Source organism: Erpetoichthys calabaricus, chromosome 7, assembly GCF_900747795.2.
Source record: "Erpetoichthys calabaricus chromosome 7, fErpCal1.3, whole genome shotgun sequence".
In the NCBI taxonomy this organism is placed as follows: Eukaryota; Metazoa; Chordata; class Cladistia; order Polypteriformes; family Polypteridae; genus Erpetoichthys; species Erpetoichthys calabaricus.
The window spans coordinates 123,689,323-123,709,832 of record NC_041400.2 but is presented as its reverse complement, the minus strand read 5'-3'; positions in this window follow the sequence as shown (position 1 = coordinate 123,709,832).

The window sequence follows — 20,510 nt, the reverse complement described above, 5'->3', positions numbered from 1 at the left end:
TTTTGTCTTGTAGGTCTTTATTTAAACTGCCAACTATACACATACCGTATGATGATGGTGACAATCTAGTTGTAAACTTAATAAGGCAATTCCTTAACATATAGGTTTAAATTAAATTAATGAAACAATTTGACAGACTTAAAATAATCACAAAAATTCAATGAAATCAAAGTACAATGAAAACATAAACATTTACCCATAATCCTTATTTACTGCATCCTCATGTATACAAATAATGGACTATAACTATCCAATCAATCCAAAACTTCAAAGAGTTTTTCCAGTAACTGGTGGACTATGCCACGAGCAAATCTCATAGATGGTGGTGAACTTTGAAGAACGATATTTGCTACGTTTTAACATAAATTTTAATGTATGCGTATTTGGAAAAATGATTATAGTTTGAATTAAACAGTCCCTGGTCAGAAATATACACACACACCCATCTGTCACATGTGAGGAGCCACCTCTAGATGGAATGTCTGCCAACATCCTCATTAGCTTACCAGACCCGAATAAAACCATCAATTAGCTTAACATGCACATCTTTCCCAAACAGTCAGAAAACCTGGGTACCCAAAGATAACCCCACACAGACACCAGAAAAAGATGGCAACTCTCTTCAGACAGTAAACTGGTTCAGGATTCAAACATAGTATACTATTTCTCAGTAGTTTCTGATATTTTCCTTAATTTCTGCAGAATGTCTAGTAAAGTCAATGTGGTTGGTTAACACATAGTCTATAACTGTTTCTGCAGTCATTTGTCTTTACAATATACGCAGACAGAGCTTCTTCAGTAGTATTGTCAGTAATCGATAGCATATAATATCGCACACTAGGTGCAGTAAACCTCCATTATTTTTTAAACAAATAACAATGTTTTTGAGTGTAGTCATATCTTGCAAATAGAAGTGTGATACTTTTACTGTTTGTAAGTACAAAGGCTGTTTATGGCATCTAATGTGATCTCTTATCTTGGTTAGTGAAAAATATAAAATAACTAGGGCCCCCTGTTTGCTTCGCTTGCCCACGCCCTGGTTTGGTTAACCGGATATACAATTTAAAGCGATTGTTATTTTCATTTCATTCATTTTTTATTGCTTGATATTTGCCAGTAATAAAGCTGTAGTGAATGAGTTATTCCCCTTCCCCCCCCCCAGGGTGTGCTATGTGCCAGCCACTTCGTGTCTCTGCCTCTCGCGTTGTGAAAAGGGGGGCTGAACGCATGCTAAGGAGATGGAGTCGCTCCTCCGAAACTCCCTCTTAAACAGTGATACAATGGGAACCAAATCCATTTTTTTTACCTCCTCTATGCTCGATCAGCTGGCTTGCTGCTGCTGCTTGTGCCATGCTGTGTGATCTGCATGTCGCGCAACACATCGAACATTTAAAAGCCTGTACAGCAGCTGTCCTTTTGTCTCACTTCCGTGTCTCGCGGGACTTTAAAGTGTCCCCGAGAATATCATGTCTCAACCCAAGATTTTTTTATTAAAATAGAGAGAAATAAATATGCATCATAATAAATTCTGGAATTCACAGTCATGGAAATCTAATACTGACCCATCATAGCCTTTGGTAATTAAAATTTAATGGAAATGGGGAAAGGTTTAGATGTCAGATATCCATAGTTTTTAACTTTATAGCATAATGTTTATCAGAATAATTGGACAGGGATCCATGCTTTCGCAAGATCTTTAGTTGAAAGGAGATCTGAGTCTGACAGTACCAGTCTGCTCCTGGGTATTTCACTCCTTTACCAGTCTGACTCTAGGTGATAAATATGAGAGGCATAACTGCTAAAACAAATTTGTTGTTCTCCTTCCCATCTATAGTGACTTTGAATGCTTACCTTATTTATGGGATGATTCATTTTAATATAAGGTTACTTCCTTCATCTTTTACTGGTATTGTAGCATATGTCTTAAACAGTAAAAGAAAAACTTAGAATAAAAAAGGCAATTACTTAATATCTATACTGCATAACACAAGAAAACAATTAGAGTGAAATTATAGAAGATGATTGTTGCATGAGTTTCCAGGGTGCACCTGGCAATGGACATTCCATACCCATCAGCTTGTGCTGTCAGATGGCAGTGTCATTATCAGTCTGGATATAGACACATATCATCATAAGCTACACAAATTCCTATTTGTGCAATCGCTCATTGAGAACTTATTATACAAGCACAAATATCAAAATGGATATTCATCATAGCAAACTCCAAAGTCTTGTATTATTTAGTGACAACTGAAAGTTTATCTTCCTGTCACAGGCAGAGCTTAACAAAACCCTTTTGCCACTGTAGTGCTGTGATTACGTAGCAGAAATCTGCAGATATAGCCTGGCCAGCTACTGATTTGTTGCTGGGCTGAGCCAGCTGGCTTTCTGCTGAGTTATGCCATACTCAGAATTTGGCATGGTGTAGCTCAACTCAATAATGGAAAAAGGGCATGAGTGCTTCTTCTTTTTGGAGATCTGGTGTGACAGTTGGCCTGATTCATGAACTGAATAATGCAGAATACCATTTGTTTGTAATAATCAGATTTAAATAAAGCCAGAGTTATTAATAATGCAGCTTGCATGAAATGGACAAGGATTATTAATATTTTAAAAAGAAAAGAAAAACTATACATTTTAATGTGGCACATTTGTCTAAAGTATGAAACTGCTGAATGAGATTTAACACATTCTGTTGTACATGTGTAATGTATGCTAAACATTTATTTTAAATATACATTTAACATAAGTTACTGAGTGACATGGTGGCACAGCAGGTAGTGTTGCTGCCTCACAGATCCAGATGCCCTAGGTTTGAATCCCACACTTAGAACTTGTCTTAATGTTGTTTGCTTGTTCTTCTCATGTCTTCCACTCCCACATCCCCAAAGACATCCTGTTTAGCTGAATTGGTCATTTTTAATTGGCTCCACGTGGGTGTGAATATCAGTCGGCCCTCTTTTGAACTGGTGCCCAGTGCACAGCTTGTCCCTTGTCTTATGGCCAGTGCTACAAAGTTAGACTCTGGTCCCCAACAACCCTGGATTGGATTAAGTGGTTTTGTGAATAATTAATTAGTTACATTTACAATATTTAGTACTTTCCTAACCTACTCAAAGTGCTTTACTACCCGAAGCATTATAAATACTACCAATGTGTAGCATTCACCTGGATAATGCAATGGCAGCCATTCTTGTGGCAGAACACTTACTACACATTAGCTGTTTGGTGCTGAAGAGGTGAGATAGATAATTAACAAATAAGAAACAGGGTATGTCTAGAGGGCCAGAATGAGTGGGCCATGATGTACAATTTAGCCAGAACATCTGGATATACTCTATTGTTTTTGAAAGATTTCCAGGAATCTATTATGACCTCAGAGTCATGACCTCAGTTTTATGTCTCATCTGAAGGGCGGCACCAGTTTTAACAGTGCATTATACTTATAATGGTACTGGGGCATTGGGATCCACACACAGATCACCGGGTAAGTGCTCCAGATGGGCTCATCAACAACTATTTAAGTAGCAACTCAAGCCTTTCCTAGATGGCCTCCCAACCAAGTATTGGTCTTGCCCAAACATGCTTAGCTTCAGATGGATTACCTGTTCTGAAGTGCACGTTTTGTGGCTACTGTTTAAAGTATGCTACATATTACTCCATAATACAATTTTTTAAAAACCTATGGGCAGGTCATTTCTTATTTCACTATACAGTGAAATACTGCAGATATTTTATGTGTCTTGAATGAAGATATTTTTTTGTTTGGAAATGTATTCTGCCAAGCCTAAAAATCAAGATGACATGGTAGTTTTATAACAAGTTATAGGTTAAAATGTCACTACCTGACTCCAATCCGGGCCTTGATTAGAGTTACAAAATAAATATTTCAAATTTGTACTTAAATGCAGAAAAGCAAAAAAAAGTATCATACTGATAGAGCAATATAGCTTAGTGTTTAATATGCTGGGATAAAAAGCTCAAAGTCACAATTTTAATTGCAATCACTGACAGTGTTACCCCCCTCCCCACCTACACACCAATGGAAGCCACTAAAAGCACATGTCACTATTGCTCCAGTTATGGAAGTATATTAAATTGTTAACTGTAAAATGTAACATCACTGCACGCTCAGCCCTGGTTATAATTAATCTTCACCTCTTCTTCGGCCCTTATTGTTTAGGACTTGAGCTGTTCATGATGGTCATTCTTGGAGAGAGAGATGCGGTCAGATCAGCTGCTGGCTTGCTGCTGCTACTACTGAGCTATGTGTTCTGCTTGTCGCACTGCACATTGTTCATTTAAAAACCTGTACAGCAGCTGTCCTTTCATCTCACTGCCTTGTCTCACGGGACGTTAAAGTGTCTCCTTCAAAGCCTTTCAAGATTTTTTTTTTATAACAGAGAGATATGCTTACAAATTAATAAGAATGACAGCCAGAAATGTATAAGAATTACAGCCTAAGATGAGCAGACGTTGTCTAATAAAGAGACGGGTTCTGCTTGAAGATCAGGAGGGATATCATAGATGTGTACATTGGAATGTGCTATACCACATTATACAATGCCAAGTAGGGGTTGAGTATTTTGTTTTCTTCATCTCTGCTGTCAACTGAGCATATCTTCTGTCACCTTAATTTGTAATAATGCAAAATTGTGCATGAGTTAACTAAACTGACTAATCTGTAATAAGGGACAGCTAATACAATGTACAGTATATAGACATGATTAACAGTTTTTACAGTATATGGAAAATGTTATCTCTGATAGTACCTATTTAGACAGGTATGGTTTTATATTGTTCACTTTTTACATTTTCAGTTTTATATAAACATTATAAATCTGTCTTCTAGGAATTATGACACACCAAAATAAGCTGAAGTGAACTGAAACTTGTGCTTGCCACATATAATCCATGTATTGAAATTTCTTATTGTTTAGAATAACAACCCAGTTGACTCTCACAGGTACAATCTGGCATCTGCAATAATAAAAATGTCTGCTCTCCATTACATTTCTATTGTAGAAGCTGAGAAGTTTAGTGCTGTCCTAAAACCAGCTAATTCTGTACTTGACCTAGTTTTACTGTATCTCCCTGTTTAAATTATGCATCCATGATATTGCCCTGCTGAAAGAGATTTAATTAATTCATCCCTGTGTCCTGGGATAGTCCCTCTACTTCTAAAGCAGGCAGTATGGAAACCTATTTTTAAAAAAGCCAGCTTTTAAATTCTGATCAGACAAATGAATTTATTGGTTTCTAGTTTAGATTTTATATTTGTTTGTTTCAGAATGTGCAACTTACTTAATCTAATTTAAGAACACTTATTTTGATATAACATTTCACGAGGCTTCCCAATCATCTTTTTGTAAAGACAAGCACTGAGTGTTTAGTAAATTTAATTACTTTCTTATATTAGTAAATCATATCTTTCATTGATTTTTTTTTGCTTTTTATCTTTTCACCTATTTGACTACACTACTTTAATCATTAGGTTAGAATTGTCATCAAGTGTGCCAGAAATTGCTGTTATACTGCTTTGATTGTATCTTACTAATGGAAGATATTAGAATGCTTGAGTATTATTTGTTTTTTAATTGACAGTTTCAAGTTTCCTTCATTATTCAGTTGTAGCCTCTTTATTTTATAATATATGTAGTATATGTTGCCATTTAATGCAAAGAGCAAACATTTTGGTAATAATTTGTATTTTTATTTTGGAATTGATCACCCAGTTTCTGTACCACAACAAATTTAGCCTGTATCCATGATCACTTGTATGTCAAGTTTTACCTGGAGGATCCTTAAGAACAGTAGAAAATGGTCTTGCTTTCATTAAAAGAGCTCACTTGTGAATTATTATATTTTGTTCCATGCATAATAGCTTAGTTCCCTTTGCCCCCTTCCACCTTTGGCTGCTGAAATCATAGGTAAGATTTTTATATATTTGTTGGCTTTATGTAGCACTGTCTTAGTTTGTTAACACCTTCAGAATTTTGTAAATGCAGTGGCATAGTTTTAAAACAGATCTTTACTTTAATCTGTGCTATCATGCTGTGTAAACATGAATGTTAACAATATGGTGTTCGCGGATATGCCCATACATTTTTTAAATTTGCTTCCCTACTATCCTGCAAAATATCAGTATTTATACTTTGAAAACTTATTTTTAAACCATCATTTGAATAAAAATTTTTGGCTGTGATTTTCCTATATAGGAACTCATTGATGTTGAAATGTGGGATGCAGTATTAACTCAATATTTATACTATTGCACCTTGTAGTTACGGTCTGCCTTGGACCTTTGGCCACTGCATCTTAATTCCTGGAATATTTCCTGGAGGGCCTGGGGTAGTGGAACGAGAACCATATGGTACAGACAGTGGAGGCAGCAGATCATCTTCTGATCTGATACAGTAGACAACTCCAGCCCACCCTCAACCAATTGAGCGAACATTTGTTTGGTTGGAAGCTGGTCGATGATTGCACCTGGCCTGTGAAGACAGGGTGGCTGCTTCCATCCTTCTCTTTTTTTTTCTCCCTCCCCGGTTCCCTTCTTTCTCACTTGTTCCACATAAGAACTCATTAGGATTCAGTACCTGTTCTCGTAGAACAGTCAAGTACAGGAGAAGGAAAATGGCAGTGAACCTGACACTCCAAATGGTACTGAGACTGACAATGAGGACAATGCTGATGAAGGCTTCCAGGAGGAGGAGGAAGAAGAGGTGGATGAGCCTCTTTAGTATGGAGGAACACCACACCCCACTGATCGACCTACCTGCCTCCGGCACTTCAGAGACCTGTCCTTAAGACCAGTACGTGGGAAATGAGCTGGTGAGTGTTTGTTTACAAGGCTTTGCAAGCCTTCTGTGTCACATGACATCAAGATTTGATAGCACATACTAACCATACTAACAAGTACAATCATTGCTATGAAATAACTGTTGAAACATCTAGCCTCTGTTTTTACAAAAGCAAGCAGTTTCGTGAATATGACTATAACAGTGTCATAAGAATTGCTCTCTTACTGGTGTTTGAGCATTGCTCTTAATACAGTAGCTTTTAATAAAATGTTTTATAATTAAAAAATGTCTTGGACTACTTTTAAAGAATATGTTAGTCATTAAATGGTTGCTAGATTCCTGGTTCATAGTCACATTTAGATTTTATATAGCTAACTGTACAGTACAAATCCATCCATCCATCCATTATCCAACCTGCTATATCCTAACTACAGGGTCATGGGGGTCCACTGGAGCCAATCCCAGCCAACACAGGGCGCAAGGCAGGAAACAAACCCCGGGCTGGGCGCCAGCCCACCGCAACAGTACAAGTCATAACTGACAATTCGCCACGTTTGAAGAATTGAAACTATTACAGGTGGGCATGAGGGCAATCCCCCATCTTCCCACACCTTGGCCAAAAAAGAAAAGTCACCAAACAGATTGACAACAAAGGCTAATAATCTCCCATCCCCAACAGCACAGATGTGTATTGGACAAATAAGAAAGACAATTTACATCAATAAAACTAACAGTGGTACTGTATTCTAACACCTCTACAGACTGGATGATTGACAACCTCACCACTTCTGACATCACTTCTGGTGTCTGTCTCCCAGGACCCACCTCTTCCTGCCTGGCTGGCATTTAACTGGAAGTGTCACCATTTTGGATAGGTTAATCTAAGACTCACGTCCTTTGCGGCTTTTTTTTTTTTGCTGAAAAGCTGCATTCATTTTGTTGCCTTTACAATATAGAGGAACATGGTGTCATCCCAAATCTTTATCTTTGTCTTGTCCTCACTTACAATGCATTAATATCAAGTAAGTTAATTATTTTACACAGCCACTTCCAAGCCATTCTTACCACTGTTCAACATCACACCTCACATTTTTCTACAATCCCCATTCCCTTTGCTCAGAATGTCATCTCTTCTGTTCCCTGTTATGTTTTATAGTCTGTCTTACAAATATGCCCTTTGCATTTCACTATTCTGCAATATTCAATTCATCTTGCCTTTGAAATGTTAATCAAGACAAATTGTACTTAACATTTGAAATTATTTCTAGTTTGGCTGTACATATTATAACAAGTTTTGATAATGACCCAATATCAAGGGTTTCTTTTGTGTCACTCTTTTTGTACTTGAATACAAAGCTAAATTTGCCACATACACAGAATATAGCCATAGCAAGGTCAGAAAAAGTACAGGAATATAACAGCAGACTGTGATTCCCAAGAGACCCACTTGCCACATTAAAACATGTAACTTAATTTATTGTCCCCTGTGGATTAAAAGGCAAAATGTAGAAAGATTAGTATTTTTCCAGCTGTTAACTAATAATTTTAATTAAAATAAATAATTGACTGAACATGTTACACCTATAAACTGTATTTTGTAGAATATGAGATACTGAAATTATTCATTATAGGTTGGAAGAAACTTACTTGCAACATGAAAGCATAAATCATATAAAAAGGTACATGAACAGTTCATTGACATTTTCTTAAGGAAGGAAGAAATAAGTAGCATGAACTGTATTTTTCCTATTTTTTTTTCATACTGTATGTGATGACATGTTGTGTTAACCTCATTGGAAACTTTAAACTGGCCCTATGTGAGTGTGTGTGGGTGTGTATCTGAACTTAACCTCCAATGGACTGGCATTCAGACCTACAATCTGAAACTTAATAAAGATGTCAGAAAATGGATGGATGTATATATGGATATGTCATATTATCCTTACAAAAGCATTTGTTTATATTTTTGTATGAAATTTAGATTTATTTTGATATTATAAAGAGCCAAATCTGCAAAGTTTTTGGAAAATATAGTGTGAATTTATGAAAAGTTATTTTGATAGGATATAGCACTTTTTTAGTTGATACATTGCATTAGAAGGTGCAATTAGTTTTGTAAGTGTATTAGTAATAATGGGAATAGTACAATGCTGTTAAAGATAACAGTTATAGATAATAAGTATTTGTAAGAGATTGGAGTTCACTTGAGCCTAAAAAACATCTAGTTGGACATGATGCTCTCCTTCTGTTTATTTCAAAAGAGGGTTGGGAAAACAGGCAAAACTTCAATATTCAGGACAGCAGAACTGACATGGCAGAACATTGAATTGGTGGAAGCAGTTCCCTGGGAAGCAGAACTCAGAAGAATCCATCCAACTCATCATCAAAATTAGTCTTTTAGTTACAGCATCCAGTGGCTTGGCTCTCATGCAGCCTGCTGACTTTTGAAAGTGAAATGAAAGTCCACAAGAACAAGTCTCTCATTTAAAAGTTATATTTCTTGCAGGAAACTGGAAATTCAGTAACTGAAAATCTGTAGTAATTTCCAGGTACTTGTTTGATCTCTCTGGCTACTCCTTTTTAGCATGAGTTTTGGTAGCTTCTGTCTCACGTGAGAACAAGATGTGCTGAGTGGCATTTCAGTACATGCTAAACAGGTTGGGGCGGCATGGTGGCGCAGTAGTAGCGCTGCTGCCTCGCAGTAAGAAGACTTGGGTTCGCTTCCCATTGCCTTTCCTGCATGGAGTTTGCATGTTCTCCCCATGTCTGCGTGGGTTTTGTCTCCGGGTGCTCCGGTTTCCTCCCACAGTTCAAAGACATGCCGGTTAAGTGCATTGCCAATTCTAAATTGTCCCTAGTGTGTGCTTGTGTGTGGGTGTGTGTGTGCATGTGCCCTGCGGTGGGCTGGTGCCCTGCCCGGGGATTTATTCCAGCCTTGCACCCTGTGTTGGCTGGAATTGGCTCCAGCAGACTCTGTGTTAGGATATACCAGGTTGGATAATAACTGACTGACTGACTGACTCAACAGGTTGGCAGAAGTGATGAAGAGAAAGATAGGTTTTGAGACAGGTTGATGGAGATAGTGTGTGCGCTGGTCCAGATGTAGGTCATTATAGTAGGCATTGATGTGAATGAGCATGATATGATATGATGAATAAGAGTGCTGATGGTTATGAGGGAATAGATAGGGGCTTTAGCTTCAGTACAAAAAATATTGTAGATAAGAGGATTCTTGACTTTGTTGTTGAGATGTAATGGTTGTGAGCAACATCATGTTTTAGAACAAGGAAAACAAGTTGGTGTTGTATGAATCCACTGATGTAAGGAGCACAAGGGACCATTAATTGATTAGGAATGTTAATAGGTGTTAAGTACCTTAAACAAGTGCCCAAAGATTATTGTGAGCAAGGAGGAAAACCAGGAGAAGATAAAAGAAGTAAGAGAAAAAGGCAGGGACAAACCTATCAATAAATCATGGCAAAAAAAAAAAACCAAGGGCAAGAACAAAAACATAGCTCTGAAGATCAAAACAGAAATTAAAACCAGAGAAGCCTAAGGGCCTACATGGTAAATAAGCCAACTAACACTAAGAATTTTGTTCCATGAAAAATCCATCAAGCATTACTGAACACATCTCATGTCACCATATTTACACAAGATGCACCAGTGAAAGTACTGATCTGAATCCCACGATGAGAACAGGAATGTAATAATGCATAACTAAAGTGGCATCATATAAATAATACAAATAAAGCAAACAAATCAAAATCTATACCTTTAAAATTTAAACTTATGTGAAAACAAAGGTAAAAAATGTATGAGAGCCAAGAGAGGATGTGCAATATCATTTTTTTTTCCAGAGATAGCGTGATTATTCCTCAAGATCTTGAGGAAATGAAACCTTTGCAAATGGTAAGCTTATTAACACATATCAACTAATAACAACATTGATAAAAGCTTATAAAAACTCCTTTGATGTGAACAACAATGTAAGCCTATTTGCATCATGTGTTTCTGCTAGCAGTGTAATCATGTTGGAGGAACTGTTGCATGTCTGCATTGCATTGCTTTGTGTCAAGCTGCTATGGCTAATTTAGGGACAGTTTCAGGGCCAAAATCCAGTCTTTTATTTTTAGGCAGCACCCACTTACTAACAGCACTGATGAAGTAAGCAGCAATAACTTCAGGTTTACTGTTAGTGTACTTCACTTGCATCCAAAAGATACGGCATGAGAAGCTAACGATGAACTCATTGAACCTGATGACAAAGGGTGAGCGTTTATCATAGCTATCCATGCGCCAAAGTTAATTTAGTCCATTTCTTCAGAGCCTCCTTTGTCTTCTTTGCAGAATGCCATCTGCGTCCAAAGAGCATCGTACTTCAAAAACAAGATCTCTAGTGACCCGCAAACCAGTTAATGTATATCTCTATGTCATGATATTGCACATCCTCGACTGGCTTCCATAAAAATGATGTCTCCATGTAAAATAAATCTGAAACCACACAAAAACCCATATATAAAACTGAACAAATACTATAATAGGTACATGGTTAAAAATGTTAAGGTTATCCCAGGAAAAGAACAACATCGCCTGGTTGTAGGAGATCTATTAGTTACAAGCATGAAGAAAAGTAAGTGGGTGTGTGTACCAAGATTTAAGGTCTGTACGTTGAAGTAGGAGTTTGTGAGAAGTAAGTTTGCTAAAACATTAGTTGCAGATACAAATATAGTTGTAATATAGTAATATATTAATTTAGTCAGGTGTTCTGTAATTTCTGAAAAAATACAAGTCTGCAGTTGGATAAAAAGCCTACTGAGATACAAGGGAACAAGGTGATAGAATGCTGAGGTAGAAATAACAATTGAGGAATAAAGGAGATGGCATTAGGAATGGCAGAAAAAAGGAAGAAGGTGAGAAGGTGGTCTATAAGGAAAAAGTAATTGTGAGGACATAAGAAGCTATGAGACAGGAGTTTGCAAGTGAGCCACACAATGAGGAAGGAAATAAAAACGTGTTTGGGAATATCAAGCAGGTGACAAAAAAAAAAAACAAGATATAGTAGACATGATTTACTTAAAAATGCTAAAGGGAACATTATGATTGATAGTAATAGGACAAAGGATACCTGGAAGAAGTTGCTGAATGAGGAGAACAAATGGGATAATGATGATCATTGAAAGAAAATAGAAGGGCCAAGCTGTAAGTTTTCGAAGAAAAAAAAAAGGTTGCAAGAGTACTGAAAATGACACAGACAGGTAAAACAGCTAGCCTAACTAGAGTGTTGAAGAAAGTGGAACTTTATGGAGTTGAATCGTTGATAGATCTGTGCATGTTTACAGACAGTTCCTGAAGATTGGAAACAAGTTTTCTTATTTATTGCTTGAAAGAGAACTAGAGGAAAGAATCTGGGATTAAAATGAAAGTTAGTGAACTGTAGTTCAGTTTCCTGCCTAGGAAGAGAACAAAAAATTTTTGCTATCAGGAAAGTATAGGAAAACTATCAAATAAAAGTTAAGAAGCTGTATTCTGCATTTGTAGATATGGAGATGGTATTTAGCTGGGTGCCCCAAGTGGCTATCACATAGGCATTCAGAAAGTTAGGTGTGTTTGAATGATTAGTATCAATGTAAGAAGAAGCATAGAAAAGAGGTCAGGACAGCAGATGGAATAGTGAAAGTTTTAAGGTTAAGGTAGTACTGCACCATGGATGTATTCTGGGAAATGCGTGATGGATTTCTATGGCAAAAGTGAGGCTGAACTGAAGAGGACATTGAAATGGAAAATTAATTAGGAATCAAATGGCCAAAAGCCAAATGCAGGACAGACCAAGGAGATGGTTGTAGATGAAGGGGCAGGACAGTATTTTTGTATGACATGTACAGTTGAGGAACTAGGAAACTGAACCCAAGCATGGTGTGCCAGATGTGAGTGCAAAAAAGATATAGTGGTGCAAAGGGTAGTCTGCAGGCAGCGAGTGTGACCTTTGTTTGTAGAAAGTGTGCGTTTGTAAAATGTTGAAATAGTAAGTGTAAATATAAATATCAGCGGGGTAGTTGATTTGGAGCAAAAAGAAAAAAATTATGGGTGCTATTCCTCATGCTCATTTCTAAAGGAACCTCTGTGGTACTGTATATGCTTTTGAGCGAGACATGGTGCATGACAGTTGAATATAAAGTACAGATGGATAAAACAGAGATGGAAATTGTGTAGAGTTTCACAGAGTGAGAAGAAGAATGTGCTGTTAAGCGAAGGACATGGCATGGAAACAACAGGTGTTGTGATGAGGAAAAGTATACTACTGTGCTTTGGACATGTAGAGTGAAGAGTGGAAGGAAGAGAAGCACCAAGACAGCACTGAAGGAGTTAAGGCCAAGGGGGAAACCAGAGAATAAATGATTAAACATGCTACCAGATGATATGAAACGAATCTGTCTCACCCAAAAGGATGCCTAAGACTAAGAAGTGGAGTAAAAATTTTTGAGGGACAGCAGGCAAACTACGGTAAACCCATAAGATGACAAATAACTGGTGATGATGAAGATAATGCACAACAAACATTACCTGCAATGTAAGCCATAGCTTTTTATTTGCATTGAATGTACAATTCACAATTTAAGTTTGAATAGCAAAATATTTTCTTTCAGTTATTAATATCAGACCACATTTATTATAATCGTTTGTTTTTATGTAGATACAAATTTCTTCTCTTTATCACTTATATCAGCAATTTTTAAGGTTTTATTTAATTTAAAGTTTCAACAAATTTCTTTTACAAAATAGTTAACAATGGAGCTCTGTAAATATAACATTGATGCAGTTACTATAATCACTGTCGGTATAGTTTAGTTTTGTGATCCAATGCATTTATCTTTAAGTCTTTAAGTCTGACCAATTGTCCTGCACATGGTGAACTCACAGCTACGACCATATAACACTTATTCTGGGAATCTTTCAAGTCGCCAAGTAGCCTACTATGTGAGTTTTTGGGATGTGAGGGGAAAAAATGTAATATCAAAATAAAAACCCAAGGTGACAAACAGTGAATATCCTTCCACGATAGCAATGATGCCAGGTTTCTATGTATCTGTCTTATTTAGAAGCACTGAATTCTAAAACAGAACACTTACACAAAGTTTAGTGTCTTCAGAGATAAAAGTATCAATCATATAACCAATTAATATTTCATGTAGAATTAATATAGCCATGTTAATACAGTCAGTTACCACAACTACTTGTTAGGATAATGTATTTTGTGCTGAAATAGTTATGTTGAACTATAGTAAAACTCTATAGAATAATAAGTAACAATTTAGTTTACCTAGGTTAACTCAGTTGAGCTGTCTGCATTTCATAGATGACCAGAAGGATTTCTATCACGTAATAACCAGCTCCAAGTTAAATTATCATGGTCTGTTGCACCCCATCACACCTATGGATTAGGAAAGCTAAACTCTAGTATATGTGAAGTATTTCTTGATGATTCGTAAAGTGGCTGATGATTGAGAGAGCTTCAGCTTGCCCTGCATGCAGGCAGAGCTTTAAACTGATCTACAGCAAACTGACCTTCAAATATTATTATTATAACCTTAAAACTTTTTCTACATAACTTAGCTGTGGTTTTAGTGGAATGTGATGATAAGGCACAAGATTACAAGCTTATATATTGTCTTTTTTATCTGATGAGAAGAAAATAGATGTCTTTTAATAGCTTTTTTTTTAATGTATTTTTTATTCTCTGAAACTTTTGCTGAATGGTAAATGGTCAGTGAAGATGCACCGTAATAGACATAAGAGAACAGTTTTTTTCTGTTCAGTGCCTGATGGGACATTTATGCAACACCCAGTTAAATTTACAAGTAAAAATTTTTTGATTAATTATATTCCTTTTACATTTCTGTTTCTTTTTAATCATTCAAGTGTTTTTTCAGACCATAGTGTGTGTATATATATATAATTATTTATCTATTTATGTATTTAAACAGCTTCTGTAAAATGTCAAATTTCCCCCTGTGGACAACTAAAATCCTATCTATCTGTCTATCTATCATTACATATTTTAATTATATAAATATAATTTCTTTGGTGGAATGTTGCCTTGCTTTATATTTCTGAGAGGTAAATGTTCCCTTTAGTAGTAGATTTATGGTAAGGTTGATTACCTTAATGAAGTATGCAGCACATTACACATTTGAAATTCTGGGCAGTGAAACAAAAAACATCACTGATAGGTTTGTTAATCCCTTTGATATTCAGAGGTCACAAATATTTGGGTAAAATGTACTATTTCTCCAACTACTAACTGATAAACTTTAATAATATGCACTTTTTTAGATTATGTGGAAAAGTCCATTATGTTGTGGATACGTTTGTTTCAGTTAACTACTGCAAAGCAAGCTAAAGGCCCTGATAGCAGCTCTGGTACAAAGCTACTGCAGTACAGACACTAGATAACAGGATGCTGTTGTATAGCTTTTAACAGTATCAGGTTAATCTATACCTTTCATTTATTTATTTAAATTTTTAAACATTTTTCACTCCTAGCTTTATGATTATATTTAGAATGTACAATTGAAAATGGGACACCTAAATCAGATTAAAGAACACATTTCCTTGTGTAATAAATCACATTACTGTGCCTTTGGTCTGCTTGTTATATAAAGTGTTAAAATATTCTTCATATTCTCTATAGGCAAATCTGTCTAAAAGTATTTTACTAAGATGCTCAAAAGTATTTTTGTTGCATTAGAGAAATTTTTATTAATCTATTTGCAGAAGCTTACATAGTGATTCATTTTTTTATATTTATATTCTTATTAAATAATGAACCCTTCATTTTAACTACGTGTTGAAATAAAAAGTCAGACTCATTTGACTCAATACTGCAATACTAAAATTATTTTAGAGAAGTTAAAAAGCACTTATGAACACTTGCCAAAATAGAGGAACTGTTTTTCTTATGTTATTATATTGTTTGTTTTGAATGTGTTTTGTTCCATATTACATGTTTGTTATGAAGTGTACACAAATATTGCTAATTCTGATATAAAGAGGAAGCTAAAATGCTAGAGCTAGCAACAGGCTTCTTTACTAAAGGCTGTGGGCTCAACCACATCAGCAGCAGAGAAACCAATTTATAATCAGATTTGTTCACCATGAAAGATTATAGGAATGTAAAAGAATATTTTGCTAATAGAATTAATCTCCCTAGAAAAGATTTCACTTCTATACCACAGAACGGTTGCTGATGTTCTTTAATGCCAATAGTATGACTCAGCATTGGTTTTTTGTACAATTCATGCCAACTGTCTTACAGCTTCTGCACTTTTGTTGGAGGATGTGCCTGTGTGTGCGTATGCTAAGGAAACAGAGAATAGACCTAAACATTTTATAACAATGATTATATATTTAAAAGAAATCAGTAAAAATGATGAATCAGTTTGTTTTGTTTGCAGTGCCAAAGGAGATTACTTTCTTATGTTTCTGAGGGTGTCTGAGTTGGCATGAAGATAGCAAAGCGAGACACACAACAACTTCAGCAGAGTGAAGACAGTGTGGCAGCTGCAAGTGTTCATAAGGCACAAGACACAAAGATACAGAAAGAAATGCCATGCAGGAAGCAGGAGACTGAACCACAATGCAAGTGAATGGCATTTCAAAGATACTAAATACCAGTTGTGACAAAGTGAGCCTTTTCAAAAAGGTCTGTTGAACGAAAGGCTAAAAGTGCTACTAAGGCGAAAGGGCAACAGAACAGCTATAATAAATAGGTACATTCAATCAAAGGAACCAGAGCTTGAAATGTTTTCTGTGCTCTCTGCAGGAAACAACATCAGGCTTTCATTTATTAGGCCAGTGTTTGGTAAGCAATACAGATGTGAGCATGGAGTATGGAACAGGAGTTACTGTCAGTATATTTCCTAAAGTACTGCATATGTAGTCATTTTCACATTTACTATTAGGAAGCATTAGAAATTAAACTAAAAGCCTAAACTGGAGAAAATGAGCAGTTTACTATTAGTGCAGAAGAATTAATACTGGTGGTTGCAGATTAAGTATATTGTAATAGGCCACAGAAATTTAAATTAAACTCGAAATTATCAAATTAAAAAGGTACTCAGTTAGATGAGTAAAAGTCTACACGAGTTGCTTGTTCTTGTTGCAGCATCATATCACTCCAAATTGTTAAATTGGACATGAACCTCTAGATTAGTTTTTGCCCAGACACATTCACACCAGATTGGATTTTCTCAAACCCACCTCAGATGAGATTTTACAACAGGAGAAATACCTGCCAAAGGATTATCATGATCACCATGCGACTGACAGATCATTTTTGGTGGAACAACCAGTTTACCTCTAAAATACAGGAAAGGGTGTACCATGATGAATTCCTTGAGTGGTGGAAACAGCAGATAAACTCAGTGCCATACGGGATCAGGGACATTAATTCAGATAATAATAATTATTCTAGATTAATAGATAGCAATAATAAAAATCCCCGGGTACTGTTTAGAACAGTGGCTAAATTAACAAATGGAAATTCAGATCAACAGTGCAAAATACCAACAGACATCAGCAGTACAGACTTAATGAACTTCTTCAATGAGAAAATTAAAAATATAAGATCCCAGATCTCTGCATCACAGTACAAACCAAATACTAGCTTAGCAGACCCTGTCTCACATTGCACTCAGCACTTTAGTAATTTTAATCCTGTAACTGAGCAGGAAGTATTAAGTTTAATTTCTAAAATGAAGCCCACTACTTGTTCCCTAGATCCAGTGCCAACAAAACTAGTAAAAAGTGTAATGGATGTTCTTGCAGCGCCTATCCTAAACATTATCAATAGTTCATTATTGCATGGCACAGTACCTGATACACTAAAAGTGTCAGTCATTAAACCATTACTTAAAAAGTCAGACCTTGACCCACATATACTAAATAATTATAGGCCTATTTCAAATTTACCGTTTCTCTCTAAAATACTAGAAAAAGTAGTCGCCAGTCAGCTTCAGTCACACCTTACGCATTACAATTTATTTGAGAAATTCCAGTCTGGTTTTCGCACTGGTCATAGTACAGAAACGGCACTAACACGGGTTGTAAATGACATTCTGATATCCTCTGATGAAGGAAACTCCACTGTAATTATGTTGTTGGACTTAAGTGCAGCATTTGACACCATCGACCATTCTATTTTACTGCACAGGCTAGAAAATGATGTTGGTCTTACAGGCACCGTGCTCGCTTGGTTTAATTCTTACTTATCAAATCGATTCCAATATGTACAGAAATGTGCTGACAGTACTCCATCATTATACACAGAAGTTCAATATGGTGTCCCGCAGGGCTCAGTACTGGGACCTTTACTGTTTTCACTGTACATGCTTCCACTGGGATCTCTCATTAGGAAACATAATGTTAATTTTCACTCGTATACAGATGACACCCAGTTATACCTTTCATTTAAATCAGATGAAGTTTCTCCAATGCTGTCTTTAATTAGTTGTGTTAGTGAATTAAAGGAGTGGATGAATAAGAACTACTTGTCTTTAAATACAGATAAAACAGAGATGTTAATTGTTGGAGGGAATGATGCTGATCACAACAATATTTTGTCATCATTTAACTCAGTGGGAATCCCAGTCAATTTTACTGAATCAGCCCGCAATCTAGGAGTTATCTTTGACTCTAGCATGTCATTTAAAGCGCATATTACAAAGTTGTCCAAAACATGTTTCTTCCATCTTAAAAATGTTAGGAAATTAAGGCGCTTTTTAAATAAACAGGATTCTGAGAAACTAATTCATGTATTTATCTCTAGTAGGATTGACTACTGCAATGCGGTGTTCACTGGATGTTCAAACTGTTCTTTATACAGCCTCCAGTTAATCCAAAATGCGGCTGCGAGAATTATTACAAGAACAAGAAAATACGAACACATAACTCCAGTTCTTAAATCCTTACACTGGCTCCCGGTTAAGTTTAGGGCAGATTTCAAAATCCTTCTTTTAACATATAAAGCATTAAATGGTCGAGGTCCGGCTTACTTGTCTGAACTTATCATGACTTACAAACCTGAGCGCACATTAAGATCTCAAGATGCCGGTCTGCTTATGATTCCAAGGATTAATAAAATAACAGTGGGAGGTCGAGCTTTTAGTTACAGGGCCCCTAAACTGTGGAATGGTCTGCCTGCTACTATAAGAGATGCCCCTTCGATCTCAGCTTTTAAATCCCGGCTGAAGACTCACTACTTCAATTTAGCATATCCTGACTAGAGCTGCTGATTAACTGTACAGACTGCATCTCTGTTGTTAGTCATTAGCACTTAAACATAAGTAACATGACAGTTATAATTGTATACTAACTCTCACTTATTCTGTTTTTCTACTCGGTACTCAAATGTGGCACTTGGTGCCATGGCCTACCTGCCAAGTTGTTTTGCCTGCCTAAGGAAAAGTCATCCCAGATGGAGGATCGCAGGGATCGTGGGAAGGAGGGGTCCTTTCATCGGATTGGCTGGCCCAGCACTGTTTCAGCCATGGAATGGCCAAATGGGGGTGGCAGCATGAAGGATGAGGTCTCCAGGACTCTACACAAATCCAAATCTTATTATGGGATATATCATCTACTGTTAAATTCTGCTATGTAATTCTAAAATTTATATTTTTTATTATATTGAGGAATTGTTCTGTTCTTTGAACTGCATGGTATTGTATTGACCCCCTTCTTTTGACACCCACTGCACGCCCAACCTACCTGGAAAGGGGTCTCTCTTTGAACTGCCTTTCCCAAGGTTTCTTCCATTTTTCCCTACAAGGTTTTTTTGGGAGTTTTTCCTTGTCTTCTTAGAGAGTCAAGGCTGGGGGGCTGTCAAGAGACAGGGCCTGTTAAAGCCCATTGCGGCACTTCCTGTGTGATTTTGGGCTATACAAAAATAAACTGTATTGTATTGCATTGTATAATGTTCACAGGTGTCACAGTGTCAAGTAAGGACTTTTATATGTACTTGTGCATCTAAGGAACATCCTGATTCTCATCTGTTTATTCTAGCAAAGAGTAAGAGTCATTACATGTGGACACTTGAGAATCCAATGATTTAATTAACCAGGTTGATTCTGTTTGAGGTGGTTGCAGTGGGTTATGAGCTGTAGAAGTTTAAAGTCCCTTCTTGATACCACTGTGATGTTGATGTATAAGAACACCCTAATAGACTTTCATTTGATTGGGATGTGAGAGGAAAACAGTGATTAGTATGCAGACTCCATTTACTGAGAGGATAAGTTTCAGACCTGGTGTTGTGAAGCAAGAGTTAACCACTAGGCCACCAGCCTGTATACATCTTTGTAAACATTTTTTCTTAATTTGCTGTAGAAATTATTTTATCAGTTATTTTAAGAAAGTTATTTGAATTAACTATTCAGATGCAACAGTTCTATAGAGATTTTTAAAATATGTTTCGGCTAATGAAATTGAAAGACATTTTCCATTTAGAGAGATACGTGTAATTATATTTACAAATCACAGTAATGCTGCAGATATTGGAAATAAGAAGTGGCATGTTTTCTGAAATAAATTTATTTTAACTGTGGTATATAGAATAATAATAATTTAAAAAGGATGTAGGCTCTCATCCCTCATGATCCAGAACTGTAATAATGTTCCATTGCTGAGATAGGATGGTATTCAAAATGTAAAGTT